We start from the raw sequence: 16857 nt of genomic DNA on the forward strand, positions 1-16857 counted from the left end.
ATCAACATTTTATACAGAAATCGAATTTCCACATGAATCTGCGACGTATCGTGCGGTTGACGATGTTCCAAGCAACCCACGCGTCTATGAGAACGGAAATTAAGGGGGCGAAGAAATTCTTAGTTTCAATTCTCTTTGAAACGAGAATATCCCAACGAAAGATTTTTATTCGTCTGAAACCGTGGCCACGATAATAAATTTTGTCTTGTAATAAAATTTCTACGGTGAGTATGTATCGACGAATTCGAAAGAATATTGAAAAATGATTTTATGAAATAACGATATATCGAATATCCACGAATCGGTAATCAGAATAATCGATTATCAATTTCCAATCGAATGTTTAAAAACCTATTTCCAAGGCCGTTCCGCGAAGCTTTTTTCTTTCTTTCAAAATTATTTCGAAGCGAGCAAGCAAGCAAAATGAACGAGCAGAAATTGTACTACGTCCTTACATTCCGTTTCACGAACTTTATCGAACAAATCTGGGTATTTGGCGGATTCATACCAAAGAATCTCTTGCCTGGTGAATAACGTGTAGGAGGTCGAATCGTTACAGTGACACGACGAAATTGTATTCCAACGTCGACCTGAATTAACTTCCCCTCAAGTCCCAGTACTTCGTTGGGATAATTGCTCGGGCTATTAAGAAGTCAGCGACAATTACGTCGATCCAGCGGGTACTGCAAACCTCTGCCCGGACGCCTAACGTTGCATTAGCATAATTAAATCGTGAGCACCGTGATTGGCCATTGTAAAACTGTCCTTTCTTTCCTTTCGACTTTTTTCTTTCTCTCTCTCTCCTCTTTTTTTTTTTCTTCCTTCCAGCCCGGTCACAGTCGATACAACTCGGTGTACCGCACAATCTCTATCGAGCACGTGACCTTGAATGGCGGATTCAAGGTTGGAGGACGATGTTGAAGCGATATTATAATTTTTCCGTCGAAATTTGATAATTATGCGGTAAGGAGGAATCGAGTTAAAGATTTTTTTGAAATTATTTATATATATATATATATAAATATAGGATTAATTGATAACAAAAAAATTAGAAAAATTCTAATAATATATATATTAATTATATTTTGAAATTAATTTTGTGTATTAATTTTAATGATAGTTTTCCAATCTAATTTTTTTTTAATTTGTGGATTTTATGGAATCTGTTAATGATTCCAAATTTATGTAGTATATGTATGTATTCAAAATTAAAATGTATTCGATATTTTTCTTTCTTTATTTTGATTATTTTGAAATATTTCAGTATGACGATCAATGATGATTATTAGTTGATTCGACGAGGATTAACGTCATTTAATTTTTCTCGTTGCATCAGGAAAAAGGAAACCTTCCTTGTCAGAAATTATTTGAATTTTTTTTAACTTTAAATATTAATATCTCATAAATACTGATTACCAAACATTTCTGTACCTAACTATAATCGCAAAATATAAATTTTATATGAATACACGTTAATAATAATCGCAATAAAATTTCGCAATCATACTTGGGTCCTTTAAATTTTAATCGTAACGTATCGGGACGAGGGAGAAACGAATCCAATTTGTATTAAAATTCGCGACGGAGGAAAAAAAGCGATTATCGATCGACGTATTTACGGGACGGCAAGGAAGGGAAAATTTACAAGTCTTTCGGGTTTAGGTTTACTTTCAGGCCACGCCACGTCGATTTCCCAATGAATAAGAGGTCACGAAACCTTTTCACCTTCCCCCTCGGCAAAATGTGTAACGGCCGCTTTAGAATCGAAAAACCTTTCTTCTTCTTCTTCTTCTCGCTCAGAGTCGTAGATTCCCGGCACGTATCCCTTCCAAGAGTTCGCGTCGAGCTTGTAAAGTCCTAATGACGACAGTCGACTGTCAAAGAGAGAAAGGAGGGGAAGAGAAGGAGAGGGAAAAAAGTATCCGATTCACCAGGAGAAGGAGACTTTACTAAATCCGGACGAGTTTCGCATAATTCTTGGACAATGCTTGGAAATTTCTATATCTCTTCCCTCCAACAGGTTAAATTCCGCGGGAGTGTGTTGGAAGCGTGTGGTTGAAGAGTCGAATTTGGGTCGTGGTTTCTTTTTTCTCTTTTTCGCAAGACAGTGCGCCTCGAGCAAAAATGTGGTGCGATTACGCGAGGAAATTGAGATATTTGTCCCCCCTCCTTGCAATTTGCTGCAATTTTCGGTTCTACACTCGTCTCTGTTGAGTTAAGGTTAGGTTAGGTTAGGAGAAAAAGAAGAGTCGATCCGGAAGAAAACTTTTATGCATCGCTTCTTGCTGGAAATTTTTACGTCTCTTCCATCCAACAGGTTAAATTCCACGGAAGAGTGTAAGTGTGGAGGGACGAGGTTGAAGTTGAAGGGTCGAATTTGGGTCGGTCGGTCGGATTTCTTTTTTTTTCGGCAAGGAAATCGAATCGTTTGAAAAGAGGAGAAATAAATTACTCGTTCGTTGCAATTTTCGTTCTTTCTGGATTTATTTGGATTTAAGTTAGGCCAGATTAGGGGGAAAAGATTCACTGGAGGAAGATTCCTGTTTTAGGTTAGGTGTATAATATTTTATTATACTCGTATTATATCGTTTGTTGTAATGTTCTTTCCGATTGATTGCACTTGTAGTCGATCTATTTCTACATCTGAATAAATCTCGTTTTACACACGCCCAATTTTCGATTCTCATGCTAATTCGGAATTATGAATGAAAGGGATCCTTTGTTTCTCCATCTATTGAAATGTTCGATCTAGAATTTAGTTCACTTTCTGCATCGCATTTCTGGTATTATCTATATCTGTTCAGGAATTTGATGCAAATATCGAATAAATACTATCTTTTGGAATTCAAATATATATCCTGTTTTTACACGAATGGCATTAATATATCAATTAAGTGTAAATAAAGATTTTAAACATCGAAGGTTTGAATGCAGCGACATGTTAATAATGTTACGTTTAAAGAAATATGATATTCGAGAATATTTTAATTTCAAGAGCAATGTGAAACATTTAACTTGCATAGTCCAACGTCACGAAGAATCGAATTAAACAGTAATCTCTTCCTTCTTTGTAGAAATTTTAAGAAAATTCTCTCGCCTCGAAAATTTCAATGACGATAATAAAATTTGTCTTTATGTTTCTTTACACATGTAATACCTTATTGTAATTGTTAAGATTAAACGAACAGCTATCGAACTCTTTTCTTACCTTAGCTTCTTAAAATCCTTTTCATCGCTTTCTTTTAATAACTTTCTCCCCTTCCCTCCCCCTCCCGTAACTGGAAAGGATTTAGCTTTTCCACCATTCTAAAGTTTAAACGTAAAAACTTTCATTTCCTCGCGGAATAAATCCTTCCAACTTATTAATAAATTCTGTTTAAAAAAATTACTCGATCTGCACTCATCTAAGTCTCTCGGTTAGAATAAAAATTTCCACTCGAAAGATTGCACGCATAACAGAATTAAAATCACGTTATTTCAACGTAGAGAAATGTAAATAAAAGGAGGAAATGATTTTCTATAGAACTCTAATGAAGCAATCAAGGTCACCGTTTTTCACCCATTTCTTGCAATCACTTTCAATTGTGTTCCGCATTTCGGCCACGAACGCTTCCCTTTGTAAGTGTACGCGTTTATTACGTAGCCAAGATTATGCATATGTATGCAGTGGTGGGAATCACCCTCTGAAACTGGCAAAAGAACTCCAGGTCCGGTATTAAAATATTAGCAAAAGCGGTTGAGGGCCTTTTGTGCCAAGAATCAAATTCCTTTTCGCATGCACGCTATCTTTATGATTCCTGCATTCCTTCTCTATTCCTTCTCTTTTCTCCTTTTTCAGACTTACATCGATATTAAATAATCTTGCAATTCTTCACCATCCTGCAAGCTGAGAATCCGCGTTCCATTCTTCTAAAAATGTTAAAGTCGAGAATAAAATAGGGAGGAAAGTAACACACTGCATTTATAAATTTAAATCAGGTTCATTATCCACTCTTCAACCGGCACACAAGTATATACACAACCACCAATTTTAAGGACACGTAACGAGCTACCTTATGCGTAAAAGTGCTCGACATTATGCATATATATATATAACGATCTAAATCAAATTTTTCCAAAGATAAAAGAGAATTTTTACGTTGAATAACGGTAACGAGCATGGACGATTCGATCAGATACCATTGGAACAATAAAAATAAAATTCAAATAAAAAAAAAAGAGATTGCATTTTCGTTCCATTCCGTAACTTATATTTCCACGAAAAGTCGTATCATTTCTGATTGTATTCTGTCGCGTATATATATATATATCAGTTCCATAATTTTCAGATAACGATTTCGATCAAAAACCTGAATCACCTTTTAAAACGCGAAAAAAAAATTTATTTCTTCGATTCGATACCAGACACCTACCTTCGATTCTCGAACGAAAAATTTATGTAAAATCACAAAATGGAAATTGAAAATGGAAAAAAAGAAGAAACGATATATATTTATTATCCGATGATGTAAACGGTGAATGATCGCGAAAGCGAAAGAGGGAGAAGGATTCGTATCCCTGTGGGGAATTCGAGCGGAAGATCTCGTTTGGCCGGTCGAAGTTTCGCGAATGAAACAAAATGGCGGAAATTTTCGCGTGCACGTAGCGGCACACGGCGCGGAGAAGGGTCCCTGGCCGAGTGCAACACACGCGGTGGTCCAGCGTCGAAATGACAACACGCATCCCCCTCTCGGTTTAATTAAAGGCATTGCTTGGCACGAAATGCAGCTATTCCTGCACGCCACGACCCACACCTCGTATCCTTCCATTCGTTTCACGGCCATGGCGGGATACACGGCGCACGTCTCTGTACGTACGAGGCCCGTACGTTGCTTAATGGAGCGCCGCGTCTGCCACCCTGTAATGGCACGACACTTTGCACTTGGAACGCTAAATAGCCGGGGTTAGAGGCACGCCGGCCAAATAGCTAGGTTGGTACGAGTTGGTTAAAGGGAAGGACCGACCTGTCAGACGAATATCAAGTTAACTGGCCGCGTGTATCGGTTCACGCGTGAACATTTGTGAACCGGGCTCTCGGTTGTGGATGAGTTAATAGTCGAGCCTCGTTTCGATTATCGTCGTTTGAGATACTCGATGCAATTCTCGCGTGAAAGTTTGCAATTGGTGTGCATTCACAAGTTTCTGTATTTTTTAATGTCCAGAGTCTATCTCATGAATAAAGGTAATCGATATTTTTCTACGATTGCTGTTGATTTTTGTTTTTTTTGCATAATGTCCATTTGATAAATAAATAAGCAATCGATATTTTTGTACAATTCCGTTGGATTAGGCCAAATTAAGTTTGATAATAAATTTAATTAATAAATGTAATAATTTAAATTGGATATGTTATTGGATATGTAATTAAATTAGGTTAGGTTAAGTTAAGTTTGGGGATTTTTGAATATTTTATTACTTATGAACGTCAGTTGATTTTTATATTCGTATTTTGCATAAATATCGAATATCCACTTGATAAGTAAATAACCAATCAATATTTTTGTACAATTCTGTTGGATTAGATTAGGCCAAATTAAGTTTGATAATAAATTTAATTAATAAATGTAATAATTTAAATTGGATATGTTATTGGATATGTAATTAAATTAGGTTAGGTTAAGTTAAGTTTGGGGATTTTTGAATATTTTATTACTTATGAACGTCAGTTGATTTTTATATTCGTATTTTGCATAAATATCGAATGTCCATTTGATAAATAAATAACCAATCAATATTTTTGTACAATTCTGTTGGATTAGATTAGGCCAAATTAAGTTTGATAATAAATTTGATTAATAAATATAATTTTAGATATGTTATTGAATATATAATTAAATTAGATTAGGTTAAGTTAACTTGAGGATTTTTGAATATTTTATTACTTAAGAACTACTACTTAAGATCAGTTGATTTTTATATTCGTATTTTGATAAGTAAATAAGCAATCAATATTTTGTACAATTCTGTTGGATTAGATTAGATTAAGTTTTGGATTTTGCATGAATATTCAATGTCTTGATAATAAGCAATCGATATTTTTATATTTGTTTTGGCCTGTAAAATCAATTTTTTTGATTAGATTAGATGTTTAAAACGGACATGTTGATTTTGGTTTTTTTTTAGATTAAATTAGGTTAAGTTTGTCTCGTGGATCGTTGAACTGCAAACTAAAATAGCATTTGCAACGAAAAACAACGAATAAATATGATTCGAAATTTAAGAGGCTGTATTAATTTAGGACAAGAAAAATTTGTTCATGAGACTTATTTAATTAATTTTAATGAACATTATAGACGTTACTTAATAAAAAGATTAAATTAAATGTTTTTGATTAAATTAAGTGTTCCAAAGTATAAAAAGAATGTGGAACAAGTAGCTATGAATTTATTCGTTCTGTTTTTTCATGAAAATAAAATATAAAGTATTATTCTTTAAAAGAAGTCTACTTCATGATTTTTCTGTCGAGTGTACAATTTTATAATTAATACAATTTTTCTTTAAGTCACGATATCAACTTGTTTCAAAAATAAAATTGCAACATATATTTATTTTATTTTACCATTGTTGTAATATTCTCACTATTTTTATAACCTTCTTATTAACTTTGCCAATTTTCACGTATCGATCATTATTTTCTTGATGGAACTCTTGATGGGAAAAAACTTCTTATACGAATTTTAATTACTAAATTAAATTAAAAAAAAAAATCACCAAAGAATTTCACCAGATTTAATTAACATCTCACGTAGAAATTATCTCAATCTCGTCGTCAAAGAGACATGTTTCATGTGCGTGAAATGGACGATTACGAAACATCTAATTTTTCAAAATTAACCCCTCGTCGAGCTTAAAAACTTTAATTGCGATTCTTCCTCACAATGGAACGAAACTTGACGAAATCCGTTCTCTCATAAAAGCGCGAGAAAAGTAAGAGATCCACGACAAAGAGACGAGAAGGAGAGAGAGAGAGAGCGAACACGAACCACTTGGCTCCATTCAAAGAGGGGAATCACTGCCGCCGAGTCTGTGGGATACGGTGATGAGGTTATTCCGTCCTCCTTCCCTCAGGAAATGACGTCACATCTCGACGTAATAAACACAAATATAAGTGGTTCCTGTGCTCTGTTCCGACGACGGCAAAATAACGTAGGCCGACATGATCGAATCGCGTACACGTCGGAAGAGGAAATTTGGAGAGGGTGTCGGCGGTACTCTCTTGGTGCTTCCACGAATAAATTAGCGACGACGTTTGCCTTCCACCGCCTTCCACGCGGCATACGACGATCGATGTCGCCCTCTCGCTCTGCCTTATTGACAATCGAATACAATGTGCAGAGGCTGTCGCCTCGTTGATCGATAACAAATTCGAAATATCCGGATAAATTTAATTCGTAAATTATTTAATCTTCTGCGAGAAGAATAAACGTGTCTGGAATTATTAACAAAGTTTTGCCATCACTTGTGTAAATGATTCCACGAGCGAGCGTGTATTTGGATGTTTGTTTACTTTCGACGTCCTTGACGTTTAAAAGTTAATCAAGAGATCCCCGTCGAAGAGAACGTGACGAAGGATAAATATATTTGGAAGTGTAAACAGGAGATGTAGGAAAATAGTGTCTATCGAATATTTATGCGAACCATTGTTTAAAAGTATAATATATTTTAATTTTATCCTGCACAATATCGTCTCGCCTATATTATATAAAAATATTAATATTTCTTCACGTCATAATTTATCTTACAAATTTTCTCTGATAGAATACCTTCTTGATATAATTTTATTTTAATAAACATGCTAACTCGATTATCTTATTAGTATAAACGATTAATTGATCGTCGAGCCTCGACTAGATTCTTTATTACACGTCAAAACAGTTTCGTTAATAATAATGAGTGGGTGTAACGAGCAATTGATCAATTCAAGTTCAAAATGGATAGACATTGTATCAATTACAGTGTTGGCCAATTCATATCGGTCACTCAAATTATATACCTCATCAATTTCTGTCTTATTAACGAATATAAGTGAGATTCAACGGTGGTTTTAGTACAAGTTCCATCAACTCTACTGCACGTACTGTTTCGAATAAAACGTGATATTCAAAAAATGGCTACCTACTGATTTATGACTCGTGTCACGATTGTTCGTCGAGTAAACGTCACACACACGTGACAATGGTTTTGGGATTTTGATAGCCATGAACATCACGATTGATGCCTGGTTGATTCGATTTCATTAATCCCTTTTGATGTTGAAATTTCATTGTATCACTCGCGTATTGGATTTCGCGCGTTACATCTATATTCTGCTAAACTTTTAACTCGAAATTAATAAACATTGCAACAAATTATCATTCTTTTATTCAATAATATATCTTTATTGATTTATCTATTTCTCAATTATTAAAATAAAGATATCGTTTATAAGTAATCGATGGAAAATTCTTTTTATCATAAGTGTTGAAAATATAGCATGAATTACAACATTTCCAAAATATAATTCATGCTATTTCGACGAATTTACGTTTAATTTCATGAAAAATAGCGCAAGATATATTTAGATATTTTTCTCTAAAATAAACCACTCACAACTATGTATAATTACTTTCGATATATTAATTTAAATAATTTTCTCTCCAATTAACAATCGACAAATTACAACATTTCCAAAATATAATTCATGCGATTTCGACGAATTTACAGCATGAAATATTTCCAAATTTGCACGGCAAACAGCCTTTATCACGTTCTAAAGATCTTCCAAAAGATCTCTTCTCCCACGAATATATCACCACCCTCTTTCTCTAAAATAAACCACTCACAACTATGTATAATTACTCAGCTCACGTGCGATCCACACAGCTATCCATAATCGTCCCCTATACATATATATATATAAACACGTCACTTTCGATATTCCTCTTAAATCTCTGTCTCACTCGCAACAGCTGACAATAGGAAAGCATCTCGAGATCCCACACGTGACGCGTCCAAGTAGCCACTCGTTTCTACCCGAGTTCCTTCTCATCGTTGTATGATTCCAGCTCAATTACAACCGAGTAAAAGGTGAAAGCAGCCAGGGGATGGCGGCGGTGGTGGTGGTGGTGGTTTCATCCGGCCGTGGTTGAAGAGGCAGCGCACGGTCTCTTCCACGGCTGGTGCAATTCGAGGAGGAAGGAAGGAAGGAGAGGGGCGTGAGAGAGAAAAAGAAAGGAAGGGAGAAAGAGGTGGAAGAAAGCATGCACGCACCCAGGCCACTGTAATTGCCACGGTGTTTATAATTGTTGCACACTCCTCTGCTCTTTGTGCGGATCCCCTCTTCAACCTTCCGCCTCTGTAACCCTTTCCCTCCAGCTTGCTGCGGGCCACTCCGCCGTCGTCGTCGTCGTCGTCGTCGACTCTCGAGGAGGGTGGCGGAGGGGCGAGACAGGAGAAATTAGTCTGCGTTTTCACGGAGCCGACTTAAACAGAAGGAAAGGAGAGAGAGAGAGAGAGAGAGATGGTTAAGATGGAAAGAAAGTGGCCTTGCCTTGCATTGTTCTCCGCGCGAAATCGGGCTACGTTTCGTAGACCCTCGAGATGTCTCGCTGCCCAACGAGTTTCCGCACCTAGGTGAACGAGTTTTTTTCTACCAGCAGATGGAAATTATCGTCGAGCATGTGCTGGTTGTGGTCACTTATCGCGCGAAATCCCGTGAAACGGGAATGAATTTCGAGGCCTTTCTCTCTTTTCTCCATCCTTCCTCCGGCAGAAGAATACCCTGTGAAACGCGTGACGGATGAATGAGTGGAGGGAACGGTGATTGCTGCCTCGTCCATTTCAGTTATTTGGAACGAGGAGGATTTATGGGTTTTTAAGAGTTTTGGATGAGCTCGAATAATTGTCAACGATAAATTTATAAATTTGGTCGATGAAAGGAATTTGATGATTAAATTCGGCAATTGGGATCTTTGATCAAGTAAATGGAATAGGTGATTTAATATTTCGGTAAATGTATGCTAATAGTAGTGCGTAAGAATTTTGTAAATTATAATTAAATGGAATGATCCAATAATTGTTAATTTTTTAAGGATCAGTTATAGCGTGATCCAACAATTATCTCGGTAAATTTAATTTAATAATTGGTAAAAGAATTTTGTAATTAATTCAGGATTTTTGATAAATAAAATGGAAACATGTACAAACATGTTTGAATTGCAAATAGAAAATAACGTGTCACAATCGACGTGAATCATGATAGATAAAGAAAGCGACGATATCGAAGAGATCCATTTAACAAAAACTCGTTTGCAAAATTAATGTATCTGGGAAAAAAATTATTACGCAAATAATTGTACTTACGAGCGAGACAGTTTCAACAATGGAAATAAAATTATATAGATCGATAAAAATTTTTAACCTCGTTCAAAAAAATATTCCAATCAAGATTGAAAAGATATGAAGAACTTTTAAACAAGTTTCGTTTCGTCCCACTGGTAAAAGTCATGAATAGCAAATAAGAATTCCTACGTTTCGTTCCACCCTGATACACACATTGACACGCGAGCGTATGTATCGATGATCGTGCAAAAAAAAATTTTAAATAACATTTTTTCCTTTTTTTTTACAGGCAAAACAATATTCCCTCCCCTCCACTTCCCCTCCCATGCACGAGCGCGTTTACTGGCATTTCGAAGCTGACATGGATCGCCGGATAGAGACGGATCACCGGATGCGGATAATCGTGTTCTGAGTTGATGTAGAAGTTAATGGACGAGGCCGGGAAAAACAAAACGCTCGACACCAAAACAAATCGTCGTTCGGTCGTCCCCCGGGCTTTGTGAACCGAACAGTAAATTTCGACCAATCGAAATTTCAACGGATATTATTCCTTTTCCCCCAACGAAATGCTATGCTAATTCGTATATCAAACACGATTATTCGTTTATTTTGACCCGTGAGTATAATAGAAGATGCTTGTTGCCTTATTCAAGCAATCGGTCTTTATTTCAATTTGGGAAGACAGATTATGTCGACTTTCACGGTTTCGAGGAAACGAAAACTCGTTTCTTCGTTGGTGAGATGATCGTATTATATAGATTTAACGAGAGATGTACATTGATAATGTGAAAGGGGAATTATTTTTTCCCCCCAATGACACGTGTATAATAATTCTAAGAATCATTTGCAGTTTTCTGTAGAATTACCAATCGCACAAGTTATATAAATGGGTTATTCGTTTAAAAATTCGTGAAATATCGATTCTGAAAGAATTTAACCTTTTCGAACGAATGGAATTCAATAAATTAATAAAATTATCAATTATTTTCGAATATAATAATTTTCACGGTGAATTATAATTTTTGTTTGTTTAAAAATTTTATTTAATTAAAACAATTATTATTATTATATTCGTTCCCTGATGAAATTTAATTTCACCAACCTAACCTAATTTAATCGAAAGCGAAAAATTTCTGAATTATTAATCTCACGATAAAATCGATTTTATACGATTAATGTAGCTGGAAACGTTGTAAGTATTTAACGAGAGATACACATTGATAATGTGAAAGGGGAATCATTTTTCCTCCCCAATGACACGTGTATAAATAATTTTATCGAAGAATCATTTGCAGCTTTCTGTGAAATCACCAATCGCACAAGTTTTATAAATGGGTTATTCGTTTAAAAATTCGTGAAATATCGATTCCGAAAGAATTTAACCTTTTCGAATACAAATATATATAATTTTCACGGTGAATTTTTGTTTGTTTAAAAATTTTATTTCATTAAAACAATAGAAATTATTATAACATTCGTTCCCTGATGAAATTTAGTTTCACTAACCTAACCTAATTTAATCGAAAGCGAAAAATTTCTGAATTATTAATCTCACGATAAAATCGATTTTATACGATTAATGTAGCTGGAAACGGTATTGTAAGTATTTAACGAGAGATGTACATTGATAATGTGAAAGGGGAATCATTTTTCCTCCCTAATGACACGTGTATAAATAATTTTATCGAAGAATCAGCTTTCTGTAAAATCTCCAATCGCACAAGTTTTATAAATGGGTTATTCGTTTAAAAATTCGTGAAATATCGATTCCGAAAGAATTTAACCTTTTCGAATACAAATATATATAATTTTCACGGTGAATTTTTGTTTGTTTAAAAATTTTATTTCATTAAAACAATAGAAATTATTATAACATTCGTTCCCTGATGAAATTTAGTTTCACTAACCTAACCTAATTTAATCGAAAGCGAAAAATTTCTGAATTATTAATCTCACGATAAAATCGATTTTATACGATTAATGTAGCTGGAAACGGTATTGTAAGTATTTAACGAGAGATGTACATTGATAATGTGAAAGGGGAATCATTTTTCCTCCCTAATGACACGTGTATAAATAATTTTATCGAAGAATCAGCTTTCTGTAAAATCTCCAATCGCACAAGTTTTATAAATGGGTTATTCGTTTAAAAATTCGTGAAATATCGATTCTGAAAGAATTTAACCTTTTTAACGAATGGAATTCAATAAATTAATAAAATTATTATTTTCGAATATGGTAGTTTTCACGGTGCATTATAATTTCGATTGTTTGTTTAAAAATTTTATTTCATCAAAACAATAGAAATTATTATAATATTCGTTTCCCGATGAAATTTAGTTTCACTAACCTAACCTGATTTAATCGAAAGCGAAAAATTTCTGAATTATTAATCTCACGATAAAATCGATTTTATACGATAAACATAGTTAGAAACGTTGTAAGTGTTAAAGGCCGCAAAGATTTATCGCACTATTATTTGAATGGCGATACATTAACCGTGATTCAATTTACAGTGATGAACAATATGAACGTTAAATAGGTTCGTTTTCTACAAATATCTATAAATCTTTGAAACGTCACGACATGGCGACTTCCGTTGATTCGGTAGTGTTTATTGCATCATGGTGGCAGCACAGAGTGCGCTACGCCTACGGTACGATAATCTAAGATGTAAAACCTGTTTGAAAACGAATCATTTAACATTTAACCGCGAACGTGGAGAACAGCAGCCAATTACAACGTGTACGTGTGTGCGTAATTGCAATATTTCTGAACGTTTCCAACTATTAAAATTAAATACGATTATATTTATTTTACAACATGTCGTGGCGGGAAACGTAAGCTTTTTCAACTCATCTATCCACCTGTTATTTTTAAAATTTATTCGCTCCGTCTTGAAATACGTATTTATTCGTATAAAAGGATAAATTATTCGAATACTTGATCGAAGACATTCGAGTTATTATATTGCAACTTTTTCGTGCAATTTTTTATTTCAAATAAAAATTTGAAATATTATTATCAAAGCGTTTGTTCTTCTCTTCGCCGTTCATTTTGATTTCAAATAAAAATAATAAAAAAAATGCTTGATTCCATTCCGAAAACCATACAACAAATTTGTTTGCAACAAGAAACGTAAAAAAAAAAAATGCATAACTTTCTATGAGAGTTAAAAAATATGGTCGACCGGCTCGCTTTTTATTTTTGATTTTTGAAAATTTAAGAACTACGGATAAAACAAAAAATTGACAAAGATGTGGGCGTGCAAACTGCGAAAGGTTAAGAAGGACCATTCCGGTGAGAAATAGCTGGTGACAAAGCTCGTTTCTGTAGAACCGGCCAATTTTTATTCGACAATAAGTCTCGACATAAATCACTTTTGATGGTATCGATTCCGCCGTGTTACGAGTCTCGCTTCTGGCATGGAATTCGTTGTTATATACACAATTTTAGTATATTATAAAAGTCACGATTTATAAATACATTATTTCTATTCCTTACATTTTTATCGCTTAAAAATTTATTTCTTTTCTCCATTTTTGAAAAAACGTATACATTCGAACATGATCAGAGAACAAAGTGATATTTGAAGATATTTAGAGAATGAGAAGAGCCGTAACCCTCATTCACTGATTCATTCGTATTTTAAGATAAATGTTTGAATAGAATTTTAATTTTGAAATAGATTTTTTTCTGCACATTTAATCTCTTCCAATATTTGGACATTAGTATACTTTTAAGAAGAACAAGGATCTATTGAAATAAAGTTCTCATAGTAAAGCAAGTTCAAAAAAAAAATTAATTTTAATAAATGAAAAATGAAAGGAAAAAAGGTTTATGTAATAATGTTGCTCTAATTTTCATTTCTACTATAATAAAATTTTATTTCTATATTTCTATATTTTGTAAATGCAATTTTAAGAATAAAATCGTTAAATTGGGAAAAAAATTGGGGAAAAAAAGATACGAAAAATGAAAAAGAATGGAATTATAATTTAAAAAAAATAAAATAAAATAAAACTACGGAAACAAAAATTGATCGATATTACAGAATGAAACGATATTTTAAAATTTAATTATAGCATTTATATCTAAATAAAATCTCCATTTCTATTTTTAATGCGTTTTTAAAAAAATAAAATGAATAAAACGAAAAAAAAAAAGATAAAATTTGTAATATCGCTTTCGTCATTCTTATCTCCATTTATACTCCAATGTCTCAATTTCTACTCTAATAATTTATATAAAATAAAAATACTCCACCACACAGAATCTTTTAATAATAAAAAACAAAATATTGAAAGCATCTATATAATATTTTATTACTTGACAATCACTATGCTTTGAAAATCTTGTTACTTGTTATAATCTCCAAGTGTAAAAAATAAAATCCTTAAATTGAAGGAAAACGAAACGAAAACACTCCCATAAATACACATCACCGAAATTATCTCCAAACTTGGGAAAATTAAAAATAAAAATTCTTGAAAAAAATGGAGAAATCAAAATGAAAATTATAATTTAAAAAATATAAGATAAAATAAAACAACGAAAACAATGAAAAATTGATCGATATAAAGAGTGGATAGAGTTTAATAACATCACCTGTCCGCCATCTCCCTTGTTCCCTTCACAAAACACCGCGTTAATACGGTCTCCTCTTTTTCCTCCACCATCTTGCGCCTTCATCTCGTTTCCTTCCTTACCCCCGTCACGGGGAAAAGATCCAAGAGCGTATTTCTCATATTTTATTCCTACAACCTCGCTCCTTTTTATTGCGGTTCGACTGAGAGCTGCGGGCTCATGTCAGACTGCGCACCCCGCAGTTTCAGCCACGCTTGCCAACCTTTGAAGAGTCCCTAGGAAAGAGAGAGAGAGAGAGATAGAGAGAGAATTCGAAGGATTACCAGAACGGAAGGAAATGCAAAGAAATTCGCGCATCACGGCTTGAAATAATGACGAACAAGCCGTTTTCGTTTGTCCTACATTCCGGCCCAGTTATTTTTCTTGAAAGAAAGAAGGGGGAAAAAAAAGGAAAGAAAGAAAGAAAGGGAAGAAATAAGAGAAATGAGGGGAGAAATGCCGGAGAAGAAAGCGGTTGTTGAACGACGCCATCGTATTTCGCTAGTACGTGAAAGATTACCCTTTTCTCCCCCCCTCCCTCTCCCCTTGTTATCCCCGCGTAACAGTGAATTTCGAATATTTCCACCGTCTCCTTCTGTAAATCTACATTTTCCCCTCTCCTCCCCACACTCGGCGCAATATTTCTTTTCAAATCACCGGCAATGTTGTACAATACGCAATATGCGAATATATATATATACATATATATGTACACGGGAGAAACTTGGCCCGTGTATATTCTCTATACCCGCTCACTTCTCTTTGAAACTCTGAAGGGGAAATGAAGGAGGGAAGGGAGAGGGAGAAAGAGAAAATAAAAAAGGGTCGGGGACGTGTGAGAAAATGAAAAGATGAAACGAAAAAAAAAAGAAAGAAAGAAGGAAAAAAGAGAAAGAAAGGGGGAGGGGAGGGATGACAATACACTTGACATTCTCGCTGCCGTAGGATTAATGTGGAATTAATTAGAGATGGCGCGAGTACGCGTGTCTCGATATTTGCTAGCGATGGGTTCGAGTGTCTCGCGATACGATTGTAAAATTAAGCAGAAGCAGAAACTAAATCTTTTGAATGGAAAATTTGATCTTTCGAATCGAAGATTTTATACGTATTATTTCATTTCATTTAAAAATAAATAATATATATATATATAGAGATATGTCATCGCTCGCAAAGCAGTGAATTTAAAAGGAATAGGAAAAAAAGAGAGAGAGAGAAAGAGAGAGAAAGAAAGTATCGTGCATCGATTATAGGAACATGTCGACTAATTATAAGGTTGCCCAAGTACTTGGACGCTCTATTAGTAAAGCTATTACTGGCAACCGATCTCCTTTGGTAAAGCTCGAAGAAGCTAATGGAGACTGTCGTCCTGAAAATACAATTTTCAGACAATCTGGTTTCCTAGAGGACGGACGGCAATCAAGCACCACTTAAGCCCTCGTCGTTCGTTTTATGATCCCCGCAACAAGTATACCGGAGACAGGAAAATTAAACGATCTCTCGAAAACATCCGCGACTGCTACGTTTATGACGTATTTATTTATAAAACAGGGCCCTATTTCGAAACTCATCGACTCATTTTATAAGCGAAAAATATCGAAATGCAATTAAGTGTACGAAAATTTTTTTTTCTTTTTTTCTCTCTCTCTTTTAACGGATTTAACGATTCGTTAAATTTATTAAAAGGTATCTAAAGTATTTGCATGTATAATTTTTATATAATTATTTGGAAATATTATAATTGTTAAAATGTTATTAGGTTATATCAATATTAAGAGGATGCTTGGGGAAAATGATTGCATCGATGAACCAAATTTTTAAATTAGATTCTCATATAAATATTAAATATTTATAGAATTTTATGAAATATTGATA

This window comes from Apis cerana, linkage group LG12 (genome assembly GCF_029169275.1).
Source record: "Apis cerana isolate GH-2021 linkage group LG12, AcerK_1.0, whole genome shotgun sequence".
Classification (NCBI taxonomy): Eukaryota; Metazoa; Arthropoda; class Insecta; order Hymenoptera; family Apidae; genus Apis; species Apis cerana.